The sequence below is a fragment of the Aptenodytes patagonicus genome, chromosome W (assembly GCF_965638725.1).
Source record: "Aptenodytes patagonicus chromosome W, bAptPat1.pri.cur, whole genome shotgun sequence".
In the NCBI taxonomy this organism is placed as follows: Eukaryota; Metazoa; Chordata; class Aves; order Sphenisciformes; family Spheniscidae; genus Aptenodytes; species Aptenodytes patagonicus.
In genome coordinates, this window is record NC_134981.1 from 24,473,892 (window position 1) to 24,498,455 (window position 24,564).

Below are 24,564 nucleotides of genomic sequence, written 5' to 3' on the forward strand. Positions count from 1 at the left end.
GGAAGGGACATCTGGACGTCATCTGGTCCAATACCCCTGCTCAAGCAGGGTCACCTAGAGTGCGCTGCCCTGGACCATGTCCAGACAGCTTTTGACTGTCTCCAAGGAGGGAGACTCCACAACCTCCCTGGGCAACCTGTTGCAGTGTTTGACCACCCTCACTGGAAAAAAGTGTTATGTTAAGATGGAATTTCCTGTGTTTTAATTTGTGCCCATTGCCTCTTTTCCTGTTACTGGGCACCACTGAAAAGAGCCTGGCTCCGTCTTCTTTACACCCTCCCTTCAGGTATTTATATATATCCATGAGATCCCCCCGAGCCTTCTCTTCTCCAGGCTGAACAGTCCCAGCTCTCTCAACCTTTCCTCATAGGAGAGATGCTCCTGTTCCTTCATCATCTCCATGGCCATCTCCTGGACTCTCTCCAGTACGTCCATGTCTCTCTTGGATGGGGGAGCCCAGAACTGGGCACAGTACTCCAGGTGGGGCCTCACCAGTGCTGAGTAGAGGGGAAGGATCACCTCCCTTGACCTGCTGGCAACACTCCTCCTAATGCGGCCCAGGATACCGTTAGCCTTTTCTTGCCATAAGGGCACATTGCTGGCTCATGTTCAACTTGGTGTTCACCAGGACCCCGAGGTCCCTTTCCAGCAAAGCTGTTTTCCAGCTGGTCAGCCCCCAGCATATATTGGCGCATGAGGTTGTTCCTCCCCAGATGCAGGATTTAGCATTTCCCCTTGTTGAACTGCATGAGGTTCCTCTCTGCCCATTTCTCCAACCTGTCCATGTCCCTCTGGATGGCAGCATGACCCTCTGGTGTATCAGTCACTCCTCCCTGTTTTGTATCATCTGTGAACTTGCTGAGGGTGCACTCCATCCCATCATCCAGGCCATTAATAAAGATGTTAAACGCTACTGGCCCCAGTATTGACCCCTGGGGCACACCACTACTGACTAGCCTCCAACTAGACTTCGTGCCACTGATCACCACCCTCTGGGTCCAGCCGTTCAGCCAGTTTTCAGTCCACCTCACTGTCTGCTCACCCAGCCCATACTTCATCAGCTTCTCTATGAGGATCCTATGGGAGACAGCGTCGAAAGCCTTCCTGAAGTCTAGGTAGACTATATCCACTGCTCTCCCCTCATCAACCAAGCCTACCATTTCATCGTAGAAGTTTATCAAGCTGGTCAAGCAAGACTTCCCCTTGGTGAAGCCATGCTGACTACTCAGGATGACTTTCTTGTCCTTCATGTGCCTGGAAATTGTTTCCAGGATTAGCTGCTCCATCTCCTTCCCAGGGATCAAGGTGAGGCTGATGACCTGTAGTTCCCTGGGTCCTCTTTGTTGCTGTTCTTGAAGATAGGAGTGACATTGGCTCTCTTCCAGTCTTCAGGCACTTCTCCCAGTCGCTGTGATCATTCAAAGATTATTGAGAGTGGCCTTGCAGTGAAATCAGCCAGCTCCCTCAGCACTTGTGGGTGCATCCCATCAGGGCCTATGGTTTTATATGCATCCACTCTGTTTAAGTGCTCCCTAACCTGGTCTTCCTCCACTGAGGGTACGTCTTCCTTGTTCCAGACTTTCCCCCTGGTCTCTGGGGCCTGGGATTCCTGAAGGCCAGTTTTACTGGTAAAGACTGAGGCAAAGAAGGCATTCAGTACTTCCTCATTTTCCATGTCATTTGTCACCAGATCCCCTGCCCCATTCAGCAGCGGGCCCACATTTTCCCTAGTCTTCCTTTTGCCACCTATGTACTTAGAGAAGCCCTTCTTGTCTTTGATATCCCTGGCCAGATTCAACTCCAGGTAGGCTTTGGCTTTCCTAACCTCATCCCTTGGGTGCTCGGACAGCGTCTTTGTATTCCTCCCAGGTTACCCGTCCTTGCTTCCACCCTCTGTATGCTACCTTTTTATGTCTGAGTTCAGTTAGGAGCTTCTTGCTCATCTACGCAGGCCTCCTGGCATTTTTGCCTGACTTCTTATTCATTGGGATGGATCTTTCCTGAGCTTGAAGGAGGTGATCCTTGAATATCAACCAACTCTCGTGGACCCCTCTTCTCTCCAGGGCCTTATCCCATCGGACTGTGTCAGGAAGTTGTTGTTGATGCACTCCAGGAACCTCCTGGATTGCTTATGCCCTGCTGTACTGTCCCTCCAGCAGATATTGGGGTGGTTGAAATCCCCCATGAGGACCAGGACCTGCAAATGTGAGACTGCTCCTACCTGTCTGCAGAGGGCCTCATCCACTTGTTCTTCCTGGTCCTATTTTAAGATGTTGTTCTATCAAACACCTAATATTTTAATTTTTTTCTAACGTTGCAAATTTTTTTGGGGGAGGGCAGTACTGGAAAAACCTAGCCAGAGTAACATGAATGCCTGTGAAATTAGCTGGGAAGCATGAGTAAAACCTAAGAGCTAAGCTTTATTTGAGACAGCAAATTTGGAGTCAAGCAAAATGTTGACTGTGTTGGTTATAGCCACAATTGTGGCAAATTAGACATCCTAGGGATGATGTATAATTGATAATTCTTTCATTAAGGATGAAAGTACAGTGCTGTATAAGTACCCAGCATAGCTGGGATATAAAATAAGTGTTGTACCAGCCCTGTAATTGCTGAGGCCCACTTTGGCCCTTGTCCAGTCAGGACAGCTGGGAGGGCTGTTCAGAAGGCTTTGTAGCAGCTAATAAATTGTTGAAGTTCAAAATTGCCCATTCCCCATGTTCAAGAAGGGCCTTTCTTCTGCTACTGAAATGCCCCCAGATGCCTCTTCTACATGTCCTCCAAGGGAAGTGCAGAACAAGCAAAGAAGATGAAGTCTAGGACTGGCTTCATGACTTTGTGGTGTAAAGGTCCTACAGGAGAATTGTAATTTGGGCTCTCTCCCTCAGAGAGATGTCTCTAATATGGATATATTTGACATTGTGACAGAAAAAAAAAGTATAAATTAAAAGTAGGCAAAGGAAAAAAAAGCTAAATGTGGCTTTGGGCTACATTTGGTCTAAAACAAAACATTTTTGCCCAGTTGAGCACTTTCGATAGAATAACTCCAGTCAAGTAAGGTAAGCCTATAGAAAGAAACTCTCAGATAAACAATACTTGCCAGTTTTATGTTCCCTAGAAACAAAGATTCACAGGTCTTCAGATTTGTTTGCAAAACTTCAGAAGCCAATCTTGTTTCCAATATGCCCTTCATGCTCCAAAGTGTATCCAGAGTCCCCTTGATAGTTCAGGTCATGGTGACCCTACAGTATCAGTAAACAGATACTGTGTGGAGGGAGTAGCTCACAAGAAGAATCAGTGAAACTACAGATTTCATTAACAACTCTAGTTATGAAGCAACACAATATAATTCAGGTATGTTGGCTGAATTAAACTTGGAATCTACTTTAAAAGCTAGAGCATTAGCAAATGGCACTTCTCGATCACTGGGAACAGCATGACAAGGTCTTCACAGAAGCTCCCACATAATGTTTTTTGTCTCACTTCACAGACCAAGCTGGCTCAGTTGTTTTCAGAGAAACTCTGGTCCTGTTTTGGCCCCTGCAGACTCCCTCTGTACCCAAGCCTGGGGTGCTCAGAGAGATCATCGGGCAGAGATGTAAACTACTGCTACTTGCCCCTTGTGCAAACCATGTAATGTACCAGGCAGTGCTGGCACTTTAAAGGCTGAGGCTCAGCGATACCCCGCTACTCTCTGGGCTGAGCCCCAAGGCACCCTCTGGGCTGGCTCTGCAGAGGGACAGATGGGAGCGCTGCATTGAGAGCCTGCTGTGAAGGGGGAGATGAGACATAAGCTTCCTGAGCACCCCTTGGAGACGGGACTCGTTTCTGTGGCAGAAGGGCAAGCAGTGCCTTGGTCTGTCCAGCAAGGAGTCTGGAATAGCACTTGGCAAAATGTAACAATTTTGGCTCAATGGCAAACCAAAATATGGTCAGGGAGGAAGAAGAAACTCTGCAGATGAAACTGAAGCAGAAGCTTTTTAGGTTATTAAGTAGCAAAGTGAAGGAAAGAAAAATTGCTTTGGGCAATCCCCTGTATGTAATTCGATCTGAATGCTAATTTTCTTTCATGTTATATTATGCTCTTCATGTTAATTTATTAATGAAAATTGCCATTTCTAAGCGTGTCCTGGTTTTGGCAGGGATAAAGTTAATTTCCTTCCTAGTACCTGGTACAGTGCTGTGTTTTGGATTTAGGATGAGAATAATGTTGCTAACACACTGATGTTTTAGTCCTTGCTAAGTAGTGCTTACACTAGTCAAGGACTTTTCAGCTTCCCATGCTCTACGGACTGAGAAGGCTGGAGGTGCACAAGAAGCCGGGAGGGGGCACAGCCAGAACAGCTGACCCAAACTGGCCAAAGGGATATTCCATACCATGTGACGTCATGCTCAGTACATAAACTGGGGGAAAGCTCGCTGGGGGGGCCACTGCTCGGGGACTGGCTGGGCATCGGTCAGCGGGTGGTGAGCAATTGCATTGTGCATCACTTGCTTTGTGTATTATTTTTATTTTATTTTATTTTATTTTATTTTATTTTATTTTATTTTATTTCAATTATTAAACTGTTTTTATCTCAACCCACGAGTTTTCTCACTTCTACTCTTCCAATTCTCTCCCCCATCCCACTGGGGTGGGGGGGAGCGAGCGAGCGGCTGTGTGGTACTCAGTTGCCAACTGAGGTTAAACCACGACAAAGCAGAAAGCCAAAAGTTTCATTTTTGAACTATAGAAATGAAATGCTTTCATGGCATTAATGTACTCTTCCTTTTCTCATTGTTTTGGCCATTTTTAATCTGCCCTTCCAGTTTTCAGTCAATTCACAACTCATCCACTTTATTTTTTACTTCTTTTTATCCTACTCTAGACTGGAAAATAATGGCAAGCTTATGGAGACATGCCCAGAAAGGCTTATGGTTATGGTAGAGGAAAGCTGCACGTGGACTGTACAATTTTACTGCAGTAAAGGGCAAACTGGTGCTATAGTCCGAAAAGATAATGCAGCCTAGATTTCTACTACAGTTTTGGCTTGTTCCCTTTGTGCATCCATGGGGAGCCCCATGTATGTGCCAGGGAGCTGTTGGGAAGCCTTGTCAAAGGTTAACAGGAGTGTACTGGGTTTACACCTGGACAACTGATGGTGCCTTAAGTATTGCTGGCTGAAGTGAAGAAACAGGATAAACTCTGACCGCTATAATAGACAAGGTAGTGACACCTCTGCAAGGAGTCCTCATGAACATTTTGTTATGTAGGCCTTTCTTCTCCCAATGAGTTCTTTATCAGGGAAAGGATTTTCAGGGCCAGAAGGCAAATCACTTCTACTTTTGCACAGAATATTCAATTTCTTTCATTACCACTGAATATCTATTTCCCTGTGGTTTGTAAAAGGCTTTGTAAGTAACTCTCCAACATTTTCTTTCTGATCAAATATTACTTTAGGAAGAGAGGAAACTATTCCTTGAAAAAACAAATTTCAAAGCAGGGCCAGATGTTTCTTTTCACATTTTTTGACTGGTCAGCAAAATACAATAAAAACAATCTTAGAGAGAGAAGCAATCGGGACTTATTTTAAAAAGTTGTGTTAGGAAAAGACTGCTGAGTGCCTAAAAGTAGGCATATTTCTTTACCAACCTATTAATTTGTTTGAGGGCAGCAATTCGATCTGTGTTTCTGTACCCCCAAATTTGGATAGTGAGTTCTCTAATGCTGGGTAATGAGCCATAGCAGGGTAGACTTTTCTGACACCAGTTATGTTAGACATCATGTTTTTTACAGTCAAAAGCAAAGAGAGAAATAAGGACTTCCACTTCCAAAAGGGCTGCTCTTCCTCCTGCTAGATTCAGATACTAGTCACAGTGATCCATGTATTTGTAACCTACAATCTCAATTACTGTAATTCTCTGTACCTGGGTATGAAACCACTAACCTTATAAAAGTTGCAACCAGTTCAGTAGCAGAGTTACTTAGCAGCAAGAGTGGCTGAGATCCCATTACACAGTGCCATGGGTTCCCAGGTCAAATCCAAGGTTTTCCCCTTCATCACCGCCATGCTGACTCAAGTAGCACCCCACTGCCTGGTCACAGCCTCCCCACAACAGCTTTGCTCTGCTGGGATAGCACAGGCATGAACCACTGGAGTGAAACATGTACAAGAGGAAATGCTTTCTCTAACAACAAAGGTGCAAATGGAATGCTAGTTCCTGGAAGGGGATGGCTACAAACCTGAGAGTCCTCAGAGCAAGCTAGACAGCCTGTCCTTTGGCCAGACAATAAGGCTACCACTGTCACCAAAGGCACCACCAGCAGAAAGAAGATCCAGTCTCTACTCTGTCTTCAAGACTAGTCTTCTTCAGGCTAAACTTTTATATTTTGCAAGTAGCCATTGTCCAAATAAATGGTAGTTGTTTGAATACCATCTTTCCTCGCTACCCCCCTTGCCTACTTCATCTCTGCAGAAATGAGTGGGAGAATTAGCACATCTTTTTTTCCCAGCATGAACAATAAGCTTTTCTCTTTTTATTTCCAATGTATATAATAAATATAGCACCTTCTTATTCAGTCATACTATATTATTGTCCTGTTTCTGACTTTTTTTCTTTCCCCTCAGTGAGAAAAAGTCTTTCCTGACTGCAACTATGCAGCCCTACTGAATTCAGCAATATGTTTCAGTGAAGTTGTTTGTTTATAAAGGAGAACAGAACCTAGCTCAGTATTATTATTCTGTATTATATTCCTCCTGTTCTGTATTGTATCTCTTTTCTATAGATCCTTTGCTTTTCTTCTTCAAGTCCTATTAGATATGCTTAGCCATCTTTCCTAGCCATCTTGTAAATCCATCACTTTCTGCCCTATTTTGTGATGTTCCATCCTCATTGAAGATAGAATGCAGTCTCTTAGGAGACTGAAACTGTAGGAAATTTTTTCCCTTCCTTCCTCAATTCAGGATGAAATAAACCAAATCCAAATTAAAAATGCATAATTTGCATGAACTGAGCCTACTTCACAGCTACCAATTTATAAAATGGTATGCAGGTATCCATAGATAAATATTTATTTCTACAACAGCTTTAGACTACACAGAATAGGTAGGCTTGATGAGGCAAGGAGAATACATCTATAGCTTTTCCTTATGTACAAAGCGAGACACATACACTGACTGAGGTTCCCTCTACATACAAGTTAGTCTAAAACTAAACTACTCATAAGGACCCTTTTTGGCCAATGAAGAGAAATAACTTCCCTCTGGGACCACATCCCAAGACCACTGCCTAAGATAAGCACAATCCATTGTCCAATGGAAGCAGTTGTTTTACCTCACTGCTTAAAGAAGACAACTCTAGATGCCGGTTTTTAGATGTCTGAACTTAGGGGAATCCTGGTACAGTGGCTAACTTTGAACAGGTCACCTTCCAACTAATAAATCACTCTGATATGTTCACATATTTAAGGTACAGCTATTTTATTTTCTTCTATTACTGTATAATTATTTATGTGTTTTGCATGGAAATGCATGGTACAAGAACCCTTCAGATCCCCATGTCTGAGCAAACTCCTGATATTCTGCTATGTAGTTTTATCCTGAATGATACAGAAGTGGAAATGAGTCAAGAACAAGCCTTCCTTTCCTAGCCCTCTCTTTTTCTTCTTTCTATGAAGAAAAATGGCCTCAGTCTCAAACAAACCTTGCAGATCTTTAAGTTCCTTAGGTAGGCTTTCACAATCTGGACAGGCTTGTGCGTGCTTACAGAAAGCCTTCCAAAGCAATAACATAGTAATCCTGTTATCTCTCCTGTTACCCAAGCCCAACCTTTTCACGCTTCCACTTCACCCAATCATTTTATCCACTATGGATTTGGGGAAATAAAAGAGATCACTGCAGAGCTCTGTTGTTATAGAACCATTGCTCATAATGGAGAAAGTGGCATGTTCTTCCATCACACAAAATTCACATTAAAAACAATAACATAAAGTAGTAAACTGCACTAATTTGTGTCTTGCCATTTAAACAGCTTCCAAATTGCTTAAATCTTTTTATTCTTCATACTTAGAATAGAATAGAATAGAATATTTTCAGTTGGAAGGGACCTACAAGGATCATTTAGTCCAACTACCTGACCACTTCAGGGCTGACCAAAAGTTAAAGCATAGTATTAAGGGCATTGTCCAAATGCCTCTTAAACACTGACAGGCATGGGGCATCAACCACCTCTCTAGGAAGCCTGTTCCAGTGTTTGACCACCCTCTCGGTAAAGAAATGCTTCCTAACGTCAAGTCTGAACCTCCCCTGACACAGCTTTGAACCATTCCCACGCATCTTGTCACTGGATACCAGGGAGAAGAGATCAGCACCTCCCTCTCCACTTCCCCTCCTCAGGAAGCTGTAGAGAGCAATGAGGTCGCCCCTCAGCCTCCTTTTCTCCAAACTAGACAAACCCAGAGTCCTTAGCCGCTCCTTATAGGACATGCCTTCCAGCCCTTTCACCAGCTTTGTTGCCCTCCTCTGGACGCATTCCAGGACCTTCACATCCTTCTTAAATTGTGGGGCCCAGAACTGCACACAGTACTCAAGGTGAGGCTGCACCAACGCTGAATACAGCGGGATAATCACCTCTCTTGACCAGCTGGTTATACTGTTTAATGCACCCCAGGATGTGGTTTGCCCTCTTGGCTGCCAGGGCACACTGCTGACTCCTATTGAGCCTGCTGTCGACCAGCACCCCCAGATCCCTTTCTGCAGGGCTGCTCTCCAGCCACTCCTCTCCCAATTTATGCTTGTGTCCGGTGTTACTTTGTCCCAGGTGCAAAATCCGGCATTTGTTCTTGTTAAATTTCATGCCATTGATGATTGTCCAATGCTCCAATCTATCTAGATCCCTCTGCAAGGCCTCTTGTCCCTCAAGAGAGTCAACAGCACCTCCCAGTTTGGTATCCTCAGCCAACTTGCTAATGGTGCATTCAACTCCTGCATCCAGATCATTGATAAATATATTGAACAGAAACGGCCCTAGGATTGAGCCCTGAGGAACACCGCTGGTCGCCAGCCAGATGTAGCCCCATTCACTACAACCCTTTGAGCTCTGCCCTTCAGCCAGTTCTTCACCCAGCACACTGTGAACCCACTCATCCCACAGTTGGACAACTTGTCCAGAAGGATGCTGTGAGGGACAGTATCAAAAGCCTTACTAAAATCCAGAAAACCTACATCCACCGCCTTCCCTTCATCCACTAGGTAAGTGACCTTACCGTAGAAGGATATCAGATTAGTTAAACAGGACTTTCCCTGTTGTGAACCCATGTTGACTGTGCCTGATGATTGCATTGTCCTTTAAATGCCTTTCAATAGCACCCAGTATGAACTTCCCAATAATTTTTCCAGGAACTGAGGTCTTTCCAGGAGACTAACAGGTCTGTAGTTTCCTGGGTCTTCCCGCACGCCCTTTTTGAAGATTGGAATAACATTGTCTAGCTTCCAGTCAGCGGGGACCTCCCCAGGCTCCCAAGACCTTTGGAAGATGATTGAGAGGGGTCCTGCCATAACATGCTCTAGCTCCTTCAGTACTCTGGGATGAATCCCATCAGGCCCCATGGACTTGTGAACATTCAGCTGATACAGCTGGTCCCTTACAATTTCAGTGTCCACAAATGGAAAGGCACTGGTCCCACACTCGTGGTCCTCCGACTCAGAGGACCGGGCAGCCCAAAGTCTATCAATATCATTAAAGACTGAGGCAAAAAAGCATTGAATGCCTCTGCTTTTTCTTCATCCTTATTTATCAGGTGACCATCTGACAGGTGACTATACTTAAACAACAATACACAGTCTTTATATGATGAGAAAAATTTATTTCAGAGGTATACAGATATATTGAAAAATTTATTAATAGAATATATAATATAGATATCAGATTTTAAAATATTTTTTCAGTGATTTGAGGATTGGAATATACTATGTCAGAAACAATGTAATGTGGAAGTAGCGTATATTGAAATTGAAATTTTTTTCTTGAATAAGACATAGCATAGAAGTATGGAGCCATCTGGGCTTTTATGCTCAAATATTGGTCAATGGAGGGGATATAAATAATTTTCTACCCTAGCATGACTGTCCTCAAATGTCACAAATATTTAGGACAAATTCCCTATCATGCTATGGAGCTAAGACTAGAAAAAAGAAATTTGTGGGTATGGACTGGGACAGTGGTCAAAATGAAAACTTGTATTTACAAAATATTTTAAAGTTATTTTAATTTCAAAATACTTTTTTTTAGTGTTTTCCCCCTCTTCTTTCCTCCTCCCCCAAATATATTTAGTACATTATCAAAATTGTGATTACTTTATTAATCAGTTAGGAAAATGACTCTTGACATCCTCATTTCCCATTTGATTACAGAGAGTCATTTACTCAGTGTCAGGTGGGTCAGTTCAGAGAATGAGCGTGCTTCAGGTACTGATGATAAATTTGCTGTCTGCCTATCTTTGTAACAGTGAGGAGGTGCTGCAAATGTAGCTAGCTTGTCTGAAATTTTACTTCACAATTCAGTGTCAGAGTGCCACCTGAACATAATTCCATGCTTGCTTGCCCATCTCAGTAGTATCTTGCTCTATTCCGATGACATTCTAAGTAGACCCGATTTTAAAAAATGTTAAAATGTTGTCAACAGTATAAGAAAATCAAAAAGGCTACAACTGAAAGCTGAATGGTTTCAAGAAGTGAAAGGTGTTAACCAATGCTACAGCTCTTTGAAAAAACAGCATCAAAATGAAAGCCTATAAAGGCAGGTTTTGAAATTTTTAATTATTTTTCATTTTAATATTTTTGAATTTTTGTTTTTTGGTAAAATATTTCACAAGTTGGAAACATCTTTGAATGTCATTCATCAGGGTTTAATGTTTTTAGGAAGATCACACAATTTTGCCATCTTTGAAGGCCGATTACTCACCAGTGCTGATGTCAACACAATAGTTTCATGTAGAAATGGTCTACTTGGCCAAGATTAGGTTATGTCCACAATTACTGGATTTAAGAAAAGTACTATTACTTTTTGCTTGCAGGGTGTTTTCAGACATCTGTAAAAGTAGTGTGTGGTCGTCCTTACATGAGTTTTGTTGTGTTTTAACCCCAGTCAATGGCTCAATGTCCAGTAACGAGTGGTGTCCCTCAAGGGTCCATACTGGGATCAATACTGTTTAATGTCTTCATCAGTGACATAGTGGGATTGAGTGCACCCTCAGCAAGTTTGCAGATGACACCAAGCTGAGTGGTGCAGTTGATTCACTGAAGGGACGGGATGCCATATCATTTTTGAAACTGAACTTTTTCAGAGTAGTCACAATCTATTACTTAGTGGGCCAGAACTGGGGTGGGCTCATTTGAGGTTTTCATTTTTGGAATGACTGTGCTGGCAATTAGAATCGCTAAACATAGTCCTCCCTAGCCATTTAGGTAATTTAATATTATTAAGTGTTTCTAAAATAAGAAGTGGGTTATAAAGTGTATCATTTAACTTGAGTAATTTGTTCTATTATTTAAATTTCCCCAAAGGATTTTATCATGCTGCAGTCTTACAGCATATGTACAATGCTACTCTGCCCATAACACTTAGGTCTTTAATTCCAGAAGATGCCATCATAATAACTTCTCTTAGTTTTGATGATTTCTAGGTCATTAATTTATTTCCTCCTTATAATCATAGCCAGCTGTGATACCCAACCTAAGTTCAGGTCAACGTTTTTATCATACTTATATGAAGGTTAGTTCTGCGTGGAGTGGTCCAGATTGTGCAAAAGAACTTGCTTGAGATGTATATGCATGAGTACAGATGTGTACAAATATGGATGGCTCCTTTTCAGCACCTCCTTCGATATGAAAGCAATCCTGATGAAAAATATTATTTGAAGATATATTGCCAGGGCATCATAAACAGGAGTGTCTTGTTCTGAAGACCATAACTAATCTTTACCTTATTTATCTTTTACATTATCTTGTCAAAGTCTTGATCCCATTTTAACCCTGCAAGTCTCAATCCTTACTTTGCTGCTTTTATAATTCCCTGTATTCCTTCTGCTTTTATGCCCTATATCAATGGAATAAGCTCCTTATTAAAACTAACATTCTTGGCCTGGGTCTCCTGAGATATACAGTGGAAAAATATAACGCCTGGCAGATTAATTAATAATTGCTCATTAATATTTTGCTCCCAAGTTTGAATCATATTCCTAAATTTAATGAAAAATATATTTCTAACAGTAAGATCCTAGAGAACCTCTTAGTGCTGAAAAAATCGGTGTGTCAAGTGGTAGCACAACCTCCAGCTGAGTCAGTAGTGACTAGGTGGTAGAGGCTGACATGGAGTTGAAAGTTCATTCATTTGAAAAGTAAAATTAAGATCCTACTCCCTCATGGATGTTTAACGTGCCTTATGGTATTTTGCATATGAGTAAGTTGCTCCTCATGACCTGGCTAAATTCCCCAGGTAATCACTCTGACTGATACCTTTTCTTCAGAGTTTCATTTGGAAACTTCACTCCTAAAATGACTATCCAGAATGGCTGCAACAAGCATTTTTCTATAGAGTTGGATCATGTCTAGGTGACAGCTTTGATGCTGTGGCTACTTCCCTTCCTTGATCGCACAGTGAGCAGGGGTCTGGCAGCCCCGAATTACCAGTGACCTGAATCACTTCCTCCTGTCTTCCGAGAGCACAGCTGCTGACACTCTAGCCTGTTTGCATAGGCTGTGTGACCATGGCCCATACGTGCAGGTTTGTTTGTAAAGATAGCTACATGCACATACAAACTAGAAAACATTTAGAGAGTGTTTTCAAAGAAGGCTACCATAAACATATCAGTTGAAATCCTAGCCTACTTATTTTGGTGGAACCAAAATTTTAACTTTTTGGCACAGTGCTAATTTTCACTTTGAACTAGTAGTACATTCCCTCCCTGTCCTCCCTGGAGATATATTACCTGAACTGAAAAACTGCAGAATACCTACTTTTTCAAAAGAAAATGCTGCTCTCTGTTCCTTAAAGAGATACCTGTAAGAGCAAACTCATGCTGTTTCTTTGCTTCCCCTGTTATCTAGAAGGATGGCCTTTCCTGGGGACACATTCACTCCTAATATTTTTCTCCCCTGTGCATACATTCACAACTGCAGCAGTTGCATATTTTAGAGCTGCTTACAATGCTTCAAAACCTGGGTGTGCCCTAGGAATTAAGTGGAGTTGCTGGCTTTAAGAAATACCAGCAGGCAATTAAAATATTGTATTCCCAGCAAAAGCCAAGTACTTTCTACCACATTTATTTTTCTGAAAAACAGTCCTTGTTCTGTCTAGTTTAACCCAGCAGTGGGTAGAGTCATCACAACAAAATTTTGGTTCCAAGAGATGTTTGTCTATCCAAAGCACCAACTATTTCTACCTTCCCTTTCTGCTTCGTGTCTCTCCTCATTTTCCTTCTTTACTTCTGTCCTTTGGTCCTTCTCTATACTCCCTGCAGGGTTATGCAGCAAGGTCAGTAATAACCAGTTGCAGGGGGCAGAGGATACCAGGGGCAGGGTCCAAGCCTGAGCATTCCAGTGGAGAAGGGCCTTGCTGTGGACAAGCTGTGCCAGCAGCAGGGCTCCTGGGCAGAGATGGGCAATGATTTTTAGCAGTTTCACAGACCTCGATTCTCTGCCCTTTTATCTGCTTGAATCACCTCTGTCTTGATCAGTCTTTGACCCTTTCCAGCTTATGGCTTTTAATTTAGATTGTTGTAATAAAAGGAGCACAAGCAAAGTACCCACCAATGGGTGATATTTATAATACTTTATCAACATACAACCACATGTATGCTGCAAGAGTGGAAGATGTAATGCCTGGTAAATTAAGGAGATATATGATATATATAGTGTGTTTAATAGATCTTAAATTCAGTTCAGTTTTATGATAAGGTGCCTAAATAAATCCAAATCTAAAGGATATAAGTAGTTCCATTGACTTCAATGATTGAAGTTAAGCACATTTTTAAAAGATCTGTTGATTGAGTAGAGATTGGCATCAGCACAGGTATAAATATGTGCTTATGTCATAAAAATATTTTGTTGAGTCAAAGTAAACGTTACATCTATGAACTGAAGTTTCAAAACTGTCCCCCTTTCTCTTGTCCACATCATAAATATTTTAAAAGACCAAAATTAATTTTTTTTTCATCAGTTCAAAACTTGTATTTTGACCATGAACTTCTACACTGTTAACTGTCAGAAACTCATGTATCACCAAATCAACAGCTTGGCTTAACATTCAGATGTTTTGTTTTTAGGAACTATTATTTCCATTTGCTGATGTTGTTTTCTTGCTAGCACAATTACAGGAATTGTTAACACAAAGCTAAAATGTATCTATCTCTTCAGTTTCTCTACTCAAAATTACCTCTAAATGTTTTTTGGTTCATGGAGCTTTTTATTGAGGGTAACAAAATAAAATTGTCTTTATGTTATTGATACTAATTACTGGATATGTAATAATTATTTTCTCTTCAGCATTGACAGAGCTGGTACCAACACTGATTAGTATATCACGACAGACTGCTTCAGTAGAGGTGCTGACAGAATCTCTCTCATCTTCCCAGGTGTTTATTAAGAACATAAAAGCAGCTGTAAAAAGTTAGGCAAAGCAGCCAGCAGGATGCAGCAGAGGCCAATAGCATACACCTAGGGAACAGAGTCAGAACAAGGCAAGCATATGGTGATACTTATTTTCCCATAAAACTTGTAGGAATATAATGCCTTCAAATGATATCCTCTTTACAATTTCACTGAAATTGACCCAAAGATTCTAAAGGATTTTAGGAAGGTAGACACACAGACACATGCACAAGCACACACATGTATGAGTGCATGCTCACACACTGTGATTACATGAACCTGGTTTCTTTACAGAACCAGCTAAAAAAGAAATTTGAAGTTAATCTCATCTCCTTGGGTCTCTCTCTTGCCCATTGTCTGTTTCATCTGTATGACAAAATTGTCTTTATTTGTTTCTTTGCCCATATCAGTTCAAAAACTGATGAAGAGGAGCAGAAGTAAAAATCATAATTCTAAAAAAATGAGCCAAACCTCCTGATTTTTTTGTTGCTGAGGCTTTACTAAAGGAAATCTCCTTGGATACCACTCTGTGACTTTGAAGTGAATTTTGGTTTGTCAGACATACTTAATCCATACTAAAAAGCTAGTAGTTGCCATGTGTCTCAAAGTGTTTCCCTACTGGAAAAGACAGTGAAAGGAAAGAAACTGGACTTTAGAGGGGGGACCAGCTAAAATATCTGATGGGAAAGAAGCTCCTCTGATTTTCTCGATGGCCTAGATAGGTGGCAGAGAGAATTTTGTGCCTCCGGAAGGGAATACTGGGAAGAGGAGAGAAACATCTTCAAGAACATCAAAGGCAAAATGTGCATGGGAAGGGCTGTGAGGATTTAGGAGGACTAGAGGGAAGAGTGGGCTGGGGTTTTGGAAGATATGAGAGTTCCCTCAAAGACTGAGGTCTGACTCACATGTGGGAAGAATTCTAAAGGATCAAATACCTCTACTGCAGACCTCATAAATTTTAATTTCTTTAGCTGGCTTCCACTTTTGTAGAATTAACTTCTTTCCAATTAGAATTGTCCTTAGAATAAAATGTCCTTGATTAGCTTTGCTAATATTTGTAATGGAATCCAAATCCACAAGGATAAAGATAGTAGGATTCAGAAGCAAGTCTATGCTCAATTTTTGTATTTACTTTTCTTTAGAATTAATACTCTTCTCAGCCTGTATTCATCCTTGGAAGTCCACAAGCACCAGCTACAAAACAGTCCTCTCCACTATCCCACTCTCCCTGCACACCCCAGTGTTGGAAAGGCAGCAATATCCTTTTCATCAGAGACACTTTCTGGATGCAGAGTAAGAATAAAGACATTTCTGAAGTTTCACACAGAAATTAAAGTTGCTTCCTCTTCTCTTAAATAGATCTAGAGGGGAAGGGAAATCTTGCCCATATTTTTGCTGTGCCTTTCCTCAAAATTGACTAGCTAGTCAGGCTCCCAGACACAGCAGTGGTGAAGATTGTATTGCCCTGGTACCAAGACAAAGCAGATGTTCTCATGGCCTTTAGGACTACTTTTTGATACAGAAAGAGGGTATTTTGATTAAAATACAGGTAGTATTTGAGGAAATCTATATTCAGTTCCAGGCTATCACAGATTTCTTTTGCTGCTTTGGACAGATCCCCTAAGTCTTTACTGTCCAAAATAATTATACTTTCCCGCATCAGAGCAATTTTTAATCAGACATCTTTATTTCAGGAGTTATTTTAAAGTGTTTTCCAATTTCTAGATGCAAAATGAAATATATGTTAAAAATTCTGTTGATTTATTTCATTAAGATTTGTTTCCATAAATCTTTTACCTCAAATATACCAGTTCTGACCAATATCACTACTTTTGGCAGCACAGACTGGGAGTGAAATATCTAATCAGGGGATGGGCTTTTATTGATATTGTGAGATGTCACAGGAGAGAGGGGATGGGTCAAAGGAAGCCAGGAGTGTCTGGTTATTCTGTGAGGTGAAATGGTTCATAAAGTGCTTTAGACTGGGATCAAAATGAAAGAAAGCACAAAGATAGCTTAAATTGCCAGTCTGTTTCCATCACAAACTCCTCCAGGCAGAGCAGAGCATCGTGAATGCTGTTCTAATCTAAGTTGTTTATACATGGTCCTGAAACTCTAATCTGGGGAAAAATGGATGTATTATGGAGAGGGGAGAAGGAAAGGGAGAAATCACTCAGTGAATGCTAATAACCTAAAGTTATTAGTTTTCCATGGTAATCTCTCTTCCCACATCTCTCAAGTCCCTGAACCTCAAGGCAGGGACTAGGGGAATGAAGTCCCTCCCATTGTAGGAGAAGATCAGGTTCGAGACCACCTGAGGAACCTGAACATACATAAAACCATGGGACCCGATGAGATGCATCCCAGGGTCCTGAGGGAATTGGCTGATGTAGTTGCCAAGCCACTCTCCATCATATTTGAAAAGTCATGGCAGTCAGGCGAAGTCCCCGGTGACTGGAAAAAGGGAAACATTGTACCCATTTTCAAAAAGGGTAGAAAGGAGGACCCCGGGAACTACCGACCAGTCAGCCTCACCTCTGTGCCTGGGAAGATCATGGAACAGATCCTCCAGGAAGCTATGTCAAGGCATATGGAAGACAGGGAGGTGATTCGAGACAGCCAACATGGCTTCTCCAAGGGCAAATCATGCCTGACTAATCTAGTGGCCTTCTACGATGGAGTGACTGCATTGGTGTATAAGGGAAGAGCAACTGATGTCATCTATCTTGACATTTGTAAGGCCTTTGATACAGTCCCCCACAACATTCTTACCTCTAAATTGGAGAGATATGGGTTTGACAGATGGACTGTTAGATGGATAAGGAATTGGCTGGATGGCCGCGTCCAAAGAGTTACAGTCAATGGCTCAATGTCCAGTAACGAGTGGTGTCTCTCAAGGGTCCATACTGGGATCAATGCTGTTTAATGTCTTCATCAGTGACATAGTGGGATTGAGTGCACCCTCAGCAAGTTTGCAGATGACACCAAGCTGAGTGGTGCAGTTGATTCACTGAAGGGACGGGATGCCATCCAGAGGGACCTGGACAGGCTTGAGGAGTGGGCCCATGCAAATCTCACGAATTTCAACAAGGCCAAGTGCAAGGTCCTGCACCTGGGTCAGGGCAATCCCCAGTATCAGTACAAGATGGGGACAGACTTTTAGTAGGACCTGTTGCTATAGGACAAGGGGTAATGGTTTTAAACTAAAAGAAGGTAGATTCAGACTAGATATAAGGAAGAAATTTTTTACGATGAGGGTGGTGAAACACTGGAACAGGTTGCCCAGAGAGGTTGTAGGTGCCCCATCCCTGGAAACATTCAAGGTCAGGCTGGACGGAGCTTTGAGCAACCTGATCTAGTTGAAGATGTCCCTGCCCACGGCAGGGGGGTTGGACTAGATGACCTTTAGAGGTCCCTTCCAACCCAAACCATGCTATGATTCTATGATTCTCTACGCATCCAAGGGCAAGCCACAATACCTGGAGTAGATGTGCATGTACTAGGGCTGCCCCATCTCAGTTGCAGTCTCTGTCCAGCCTTTGGTCTCAGTGTCTGAAGTAACAGCTATACCCTCCCTGTACCCACCACGTAAGATGCACCTGGTGATGCAAACATCTTCTGGGCACTGGAAGATTTCACTGGACATTATTTTAGAAGGAAGCTGGCAAATGATTTTTTATGATGTTGAAATATCCACTGTTGGCAGTTTCAGAATAAAGTGATTTGATTTCAACCAATTTCTTTTAACTGTGTTATAATACAAAATCTTGGAAAAAATTGTAAAAGGTAATGGAATTATTTTCCATTCCCTTCCTAAATGGAAGTGTTTTTTTAACCAAACCTAATATTTTTCTAAGCCTATCAGTGGCCAAGGTATCCATTAAACTTGCACTGAATTTTCATTTTCAGCACTCAAGTCCTTACAAATGCAATGTGATTTTTGGAACACTTTTTCAAAGTTCTAAAAATTCAGGCTGTATTAAAAAAAGAAAAAAGACTGAAAAACAAAGAAACAGAAATAATTTACTTGGATTAGTGGCTGAGGAAAAAAAAAGTCCTTAGCTTGAGAAGCAGGTACATGCTAATAGCTTACAAATCAAGAGGAGAATATATATATAGTTAGTTAGTTAGTTAGTAGAAATATAACATGCTAGATCCGACAGTCCAAGAAAGGTGAAGCTGCTGCAGCTCCATGCCCCCAGATCCATCCAGTAGTGAGGCTGAAGATGTATTCCCAGTAGGCACACACACAGAGGGCACACAGGTACACGATATATATACATAAATACATATATACATGGCTGGCCACACAGATCAACATGGACAGGCACACAGAGCGCTCACACGAACACAGTCACCACCAATAGCCTCATCCTGCTCCCTCTCTGGCTGAGCAGGATGGAGGTCTGCTAGTGAGAATATATATATATACACACACATACAATGTGATGAGCTGCTGTGCTCAGACACTCAATCTGCCCAGTAGCTACCCCTGGATCCCAGTCTCCCCAGTTGCTGGCACCTGGGCATATGAGACCCTGAGGCCACAGCCTCACTCCAGCTGCTGGTACAGACCATCTCACACACCCACTCACACACCCAGGCCAGGACTCCCCTGGTCCCCAATAGCCAACTCCCCTGTGGTCTCAGCCTTAGAGACATGCACACATGCTGGTCTCGCCCCTAGAGACTCCCAGACTCTACAGTCCCTCTGGCAGCTAGCCGGGGCTCCCCTGGTCCCCAGTAATCAACTTCCCTGTGGTCTCATCTTTAGAGACACCCCTGGCTCCCAGACCACGTCACCTACTCGCTGGCTAGTCCAGCTTGATCTTTGTTAGTGATCACACGCTCACTCAAACACCCACACTTGTTCAGTTGCTGGCACCGAGGACGCACAGGCCCTCTGATCCCTGGTCCTACTCCAGGGGCTGGCATTTGGTTTCCCACACATGGATCTTTTCAGTTGCTGGCACCACAGACACACGGGCCCTTCAACCTGTGGTCTGACTCCATTTACAGGCACTCACACGCCCATGCACACACATGCACACAGAATAGAGAGTCCTCACTCAGGAAAAGAGTGAGAAAGGAATTTAATAAGATAGGACAGATGGCGCTAATGAGGTGCAGGGCATGGCCAGACAAGCATACCAACCAGCAAATTATTTACACATGACCAGCCCTTTTCATCCCCTTACCCATCTAATTTCCCACACTTATTTCTCCTCAAATCACCTGAAACCCTCCCTTTTCCAGCCATTGGAAACAGGGCTGTAAACATATGGAAAGCTGGATTCTTTTTCTCATCAAAGAATTTCTCACTGCAAGAACAAGACCTTTTTCCAATATACTATCTGTCAGAGATGGCAAAAGAGTCACATGAATCTTCTGAGAGTTTCATAAGTACGCGAAAGAATCCTTGAGTAGCTGTTTTAAATCACCTAAGCAGAAAGCAGAAGAAAGCACAATGATGACAGAGGAACTAGCCACGTTTCTATAGAATGGTTTGGGTTGGAAAGGACCTTTAAAGATCATAGAGTTCACTTCCAGGGATGGGGCAACCTGTTCCAGTGTCTCACCACCCTCATCGTAAAAAATTTCTTCCTTAAGTCCAATCTACATCTACCCTCTTTCAGTTTAAAACCGTTATCCCTTGACCTGTCACTACAGGCCCTGGTAAAAAGTCTGTCCCCATCTTTCTTATAAGCCCCCTTTAAGTATTGAAAGGCCACAATAAGGTGTCCCCGGAGCCTCCCCTTCTCCAGGCTGAACAACCCCAACTCTCTCAGCCTTTCCTCATAGGAGAGGTGTTCCATCCCTCTGATTGTTTTTGTGGCCGTCCTCTAGACCCACTCTAACAGGTCCATGTCTTTCCTGTACTGAGGACTCCAGAGCTGGACGCAGTACTCCAGGTGGGGTCTCACCAGAGCAGAGTAGAGGGGCAGAATCATCTCCCTCAACCCGCTGGCCACGCTTCTTCCTATGCAGCCCAGGATATAGTTGGCTTTCTGGGCTGCGAGCGCACATTGCCAGCTCATGTCCAATTTTTCATCCACCAGTACCCCCAAGTCCTTCTCCGCAAGGCTGTTCTCAATCCCTTCATCCCCCAGCCTGTATTGATACTGGGGGTTGCCCTGACGCAGGTGCAGGACCTTGCATTTGGCCTTGTTGAACCTCATGAGGTTCATACGGGCCCACTTCTTGAGCTTGTCCAGGTCCCTCTGGATGGCACCCCGTCCCATCTGGTGCATGATAGGGGATGTGATACACCCACTCAATGCCGTACTCTTTGGCCCAGGTGTCCATGAGGTTGTTTTGGAAATGAGTCCCGTTGTCTGACTCAATTCTTTCTGGGGTGCCATGTCGCCATAGGACTTGCTTTTCAAGGCCCAGGATAGTGTTCCGGGCAGTGGCATGGGGCATGGGATATGTTTCCAGCCATCCGGTGGTTGCCTCCACCATTGTAAGCACGTGGCGCTTGCCTTGGCGGGTTTGTGGGAGTGTGATATAATCGATCTGCCAGGCCTCCCCATATTTATATTTCAACCATCGTCCTCCATACCAAAAAGGCTTTAACCGCTTGGCTTGCTTGATTGCAGCGCATGTTTCACATTCATGGATAACCTGGGCTATAGTGTCCATGGTCAAGTCCACCCCTCGATCACGAGCCCATCTGTATGTTGCATCTCTTCCTTGGTGACCTGAGGTGTCATGGGCCCACCGAGCTAGAAATAATTCACCCTTATGCTGCCAGTCCAGATCCACCTGAGCCACTTCAATCTTAGCAGCCTGATCCACCTGCTGGTTGTTTTGATGTTCTTCAGTGGCCCGACTCTTGGGTATGTGAGCATCTACGTGACGGACTTTTACAACCAGGTTCTCCACCCGGGCAGCAATATCTTGCCACAATGCGGCAGCCCAAATGGGTTTGCCTCTGCGCTGCCAGTTGCTCTGCTTCCATTGCTGCAACCACCCCCACAGGGCATTTGCCACCATCCATGAGTCAGTATAGAGACAGAGCACTGGCCACTTTTCTCAGTCAGCAATGTCTAAAGCCAGCTGGATGGCCTTTACTTCTGCAAATTGGCTCGATTCACCTTCTCCTTCAGCAGTTTCTACATCCTGTCGCATAGGACTCCATACAGCAGCTTTCCACCTCCCATGCTTTTCCAGAAGATGACAGGACCCATCAGTGAACAGGGCATATTGCTTCTCATTTTCTGGTAGTTCATTATACATTGGGGCCTCCTCAGCACGCGTCACCTCCTCCTCTGGCGATATTCCAAAATCTTTGCCCTCTGGCCAGTCCATGATCACTTCCAGGATTCCTGGGCGACTGGGGTTTCCTATTCGAGCCTGTTGTGTGATCAGTGTGACCCACTTCCTCCACGTAGCATCAGTTGCATGATGCGTACAGGGGACCCTCCCTCTGAACATCCAGCCTAGCACCGGCAGTCGGGGTGCCAGGAGGAGCTGTGCTTCAGTGCCGATCACTTCCGAAGCAGCTTGAACCCCTTCATATGCTGCTAATATCTCTTTTTCAGTTGGTGTATAGCGGGCCTCGGATCCTCTGTATCCCCGACTCCAAAACCCTAGGGGTCGACCTCGAGTCTCCCCTGGTGCTTTCTGCCAGAGGCTCCAGGTAGGGCCGTTCTCCCCGGCTGCGGTATAGAGCACATTTTTAATACCTTGCCCTGCCCGGACTGGCCCCAGGGCTACTGCATGAACTATCTCCTCTTTAATTTGTTCAAAAGCTTGTCGTTGCTCAGGGCCCCATTTGAAATCGTTCTTCTTTCGGGTCACTTGATAGAGAGGGTTTACAATCAGACTGTAATTTGGAATGTGCATTCTCCAAAAACCCACGACGCCTAAGAAAGCTTGTGTTTCCTTTTTGCTAGTTGGTGGAGACATGGCTGTTATTTTGTTGATCACATCCATTGGGATCTGACGACGTCCATCTTGCCATTTTATTCCTAAAAACTGGATCTCCTGTGCAGGTCCCTTGACCTTACTTTGGTTTATGGCAAAACCGGCCTTCAGCAGGATTTGGACTATTTCCTTCCCTTTCTCAAAAACTTCTCCTGCTGTGTTGCCCCACACGATGATATCATCAATGGATTGCAGGTGTTCCGGAGCCTCACCCTGTTCCAGTGCAGTCTGGATCAGTCCATGGCAAACGGTGGGGCTGTGTTTCCACCCCTGGGGCAGTCGGTTCCAGGTGTACTGGACGCCCCTCCAAGTGAAAGCAAATTGTGGCCTGCACTCCGCTGCCAAAGGGATTGAGAAAAACGCATTAGCAATATCAATTGTGGCATACCACTTGGCTGCTTTTGACTCCAGTTCGTATTGAAGTTCTAGCATGTCTGGCACAGCAGCACTCAGCGGTGGCGTGACTTCATTTAGGCCACGATAGTCTACTGTTAGTCTCCACTCTCCATTAGACTTCCGCACTGGCCATATGGGACTGTTAAAGGGTGAACGAGTCTTGCTGATCACTCCTTGGCTCTCCAGTCGATGAATCAGCTCATGAATGGGAATCAGGGAGTCTCGGTTGGTGCGATATTGCTGCCGGTGCACTGTGGTGGTAGCGACTGGCACTTGTTGGTCTTCGACCTTCAGCAACCCCACAACAGAGGGGTCCTCCGAGAGACCAGGCAAGGTGTACAGCTGTTTAATTTCCTCCATCTCCAAGGCAGCTATACCAAAAGCCCACCGGTACCCTTTTGGGTCCTTGAAATACCCTTTCCTGAGGTAGTCTATGCCAAGGATGCACGGAGCATCTGGGCCAGTCACAATGGGGTGCTTCTGCCACCCATTCCCAGTTAGACTCACTTCAGCCTCCAATACAGTTAGCTGTTGGGATCCCCCTGTCACCCCAGAAATACAGATGGGTTCTGCCCCTATATAGCTTGATGGCATTAGGGTACACTGTGCACCGGTGTCTACCAGAGCCTTATACTCCTGTGGGTCCGATGTGCCAGGCCACCCAATCCACACAGTCCAGTAAACCCGGTTGTCCCTTTCCTCCCCCTGGCTGGAGGCAGGGCCCCTCTAATCCTCATCACAGTACTCATTTCTCATTTCTTGTACGTACGAGTGAGAAGTTTCTTCATTAAGATCAAGAGTAAGATCAGCCCTTCTACTCTCTCTGGGGAACTGCCCGCTGGAAACTGGAGCAGCAATTTTCCTGGAAGAACCTCTTTCTGTGATTGTTTTCCCTTGCAATTCACGTACCCGTGCCCCTAGGGCTGCGGTAGGTTTCCCATCCCACTTCCTCATGTCCTCTCCGTGGTCACGCAGATAAAACCATAGGGTGCCCCGTGGTGTGTACCCTTTATATTCTCTCTCTTGAGCAAAAGAACGCTTACTTCTAATAGCCGAGATACTGGTCCGTACAGGTGAGGAGTAGGACCTATCCTCTCTGAGTTGCTGGATCTCCCCGGACAGTTTTTCGGACAGTTTCTCCACAGCCAAGACGAGGGAGGAAGAAAGACTTTCCTCGTATTGCCGGAGTTGACTAGCCAATTCATCCACTGTTTGCTCCTCTCCATCTTTCCAGGTTATCACTGCCAATGAATTGGCGGTATGACGATGGTGAGCTCCTTATAAACTTCCGCCACATGGGTCGCGTGCACTTGACTTCGTCTGGATCTTTGGATAGTTGTTCATTGTTCAGGTCATCATAAATCACCTCCAGCACAGCTAATTCTCTCAGAAACTGGATACCCTTCTCCATGGTGGCCCACTTGCTTGGGCGACATATGACATCTTCCTTGAAGGGATACCTTTCCTTCACGCTTGACAGGAGTCGCCTCCAAAGGCTGAGGATACGTGTCCCTTTTCCAATTGCTTTGTCAATGCCCCCTTCCCTAGAAAGGGATCCCAGCTGCTTGGCTTCCCTACCCTCTAATTCCAGGCTACTGGCCCCATTATCCCA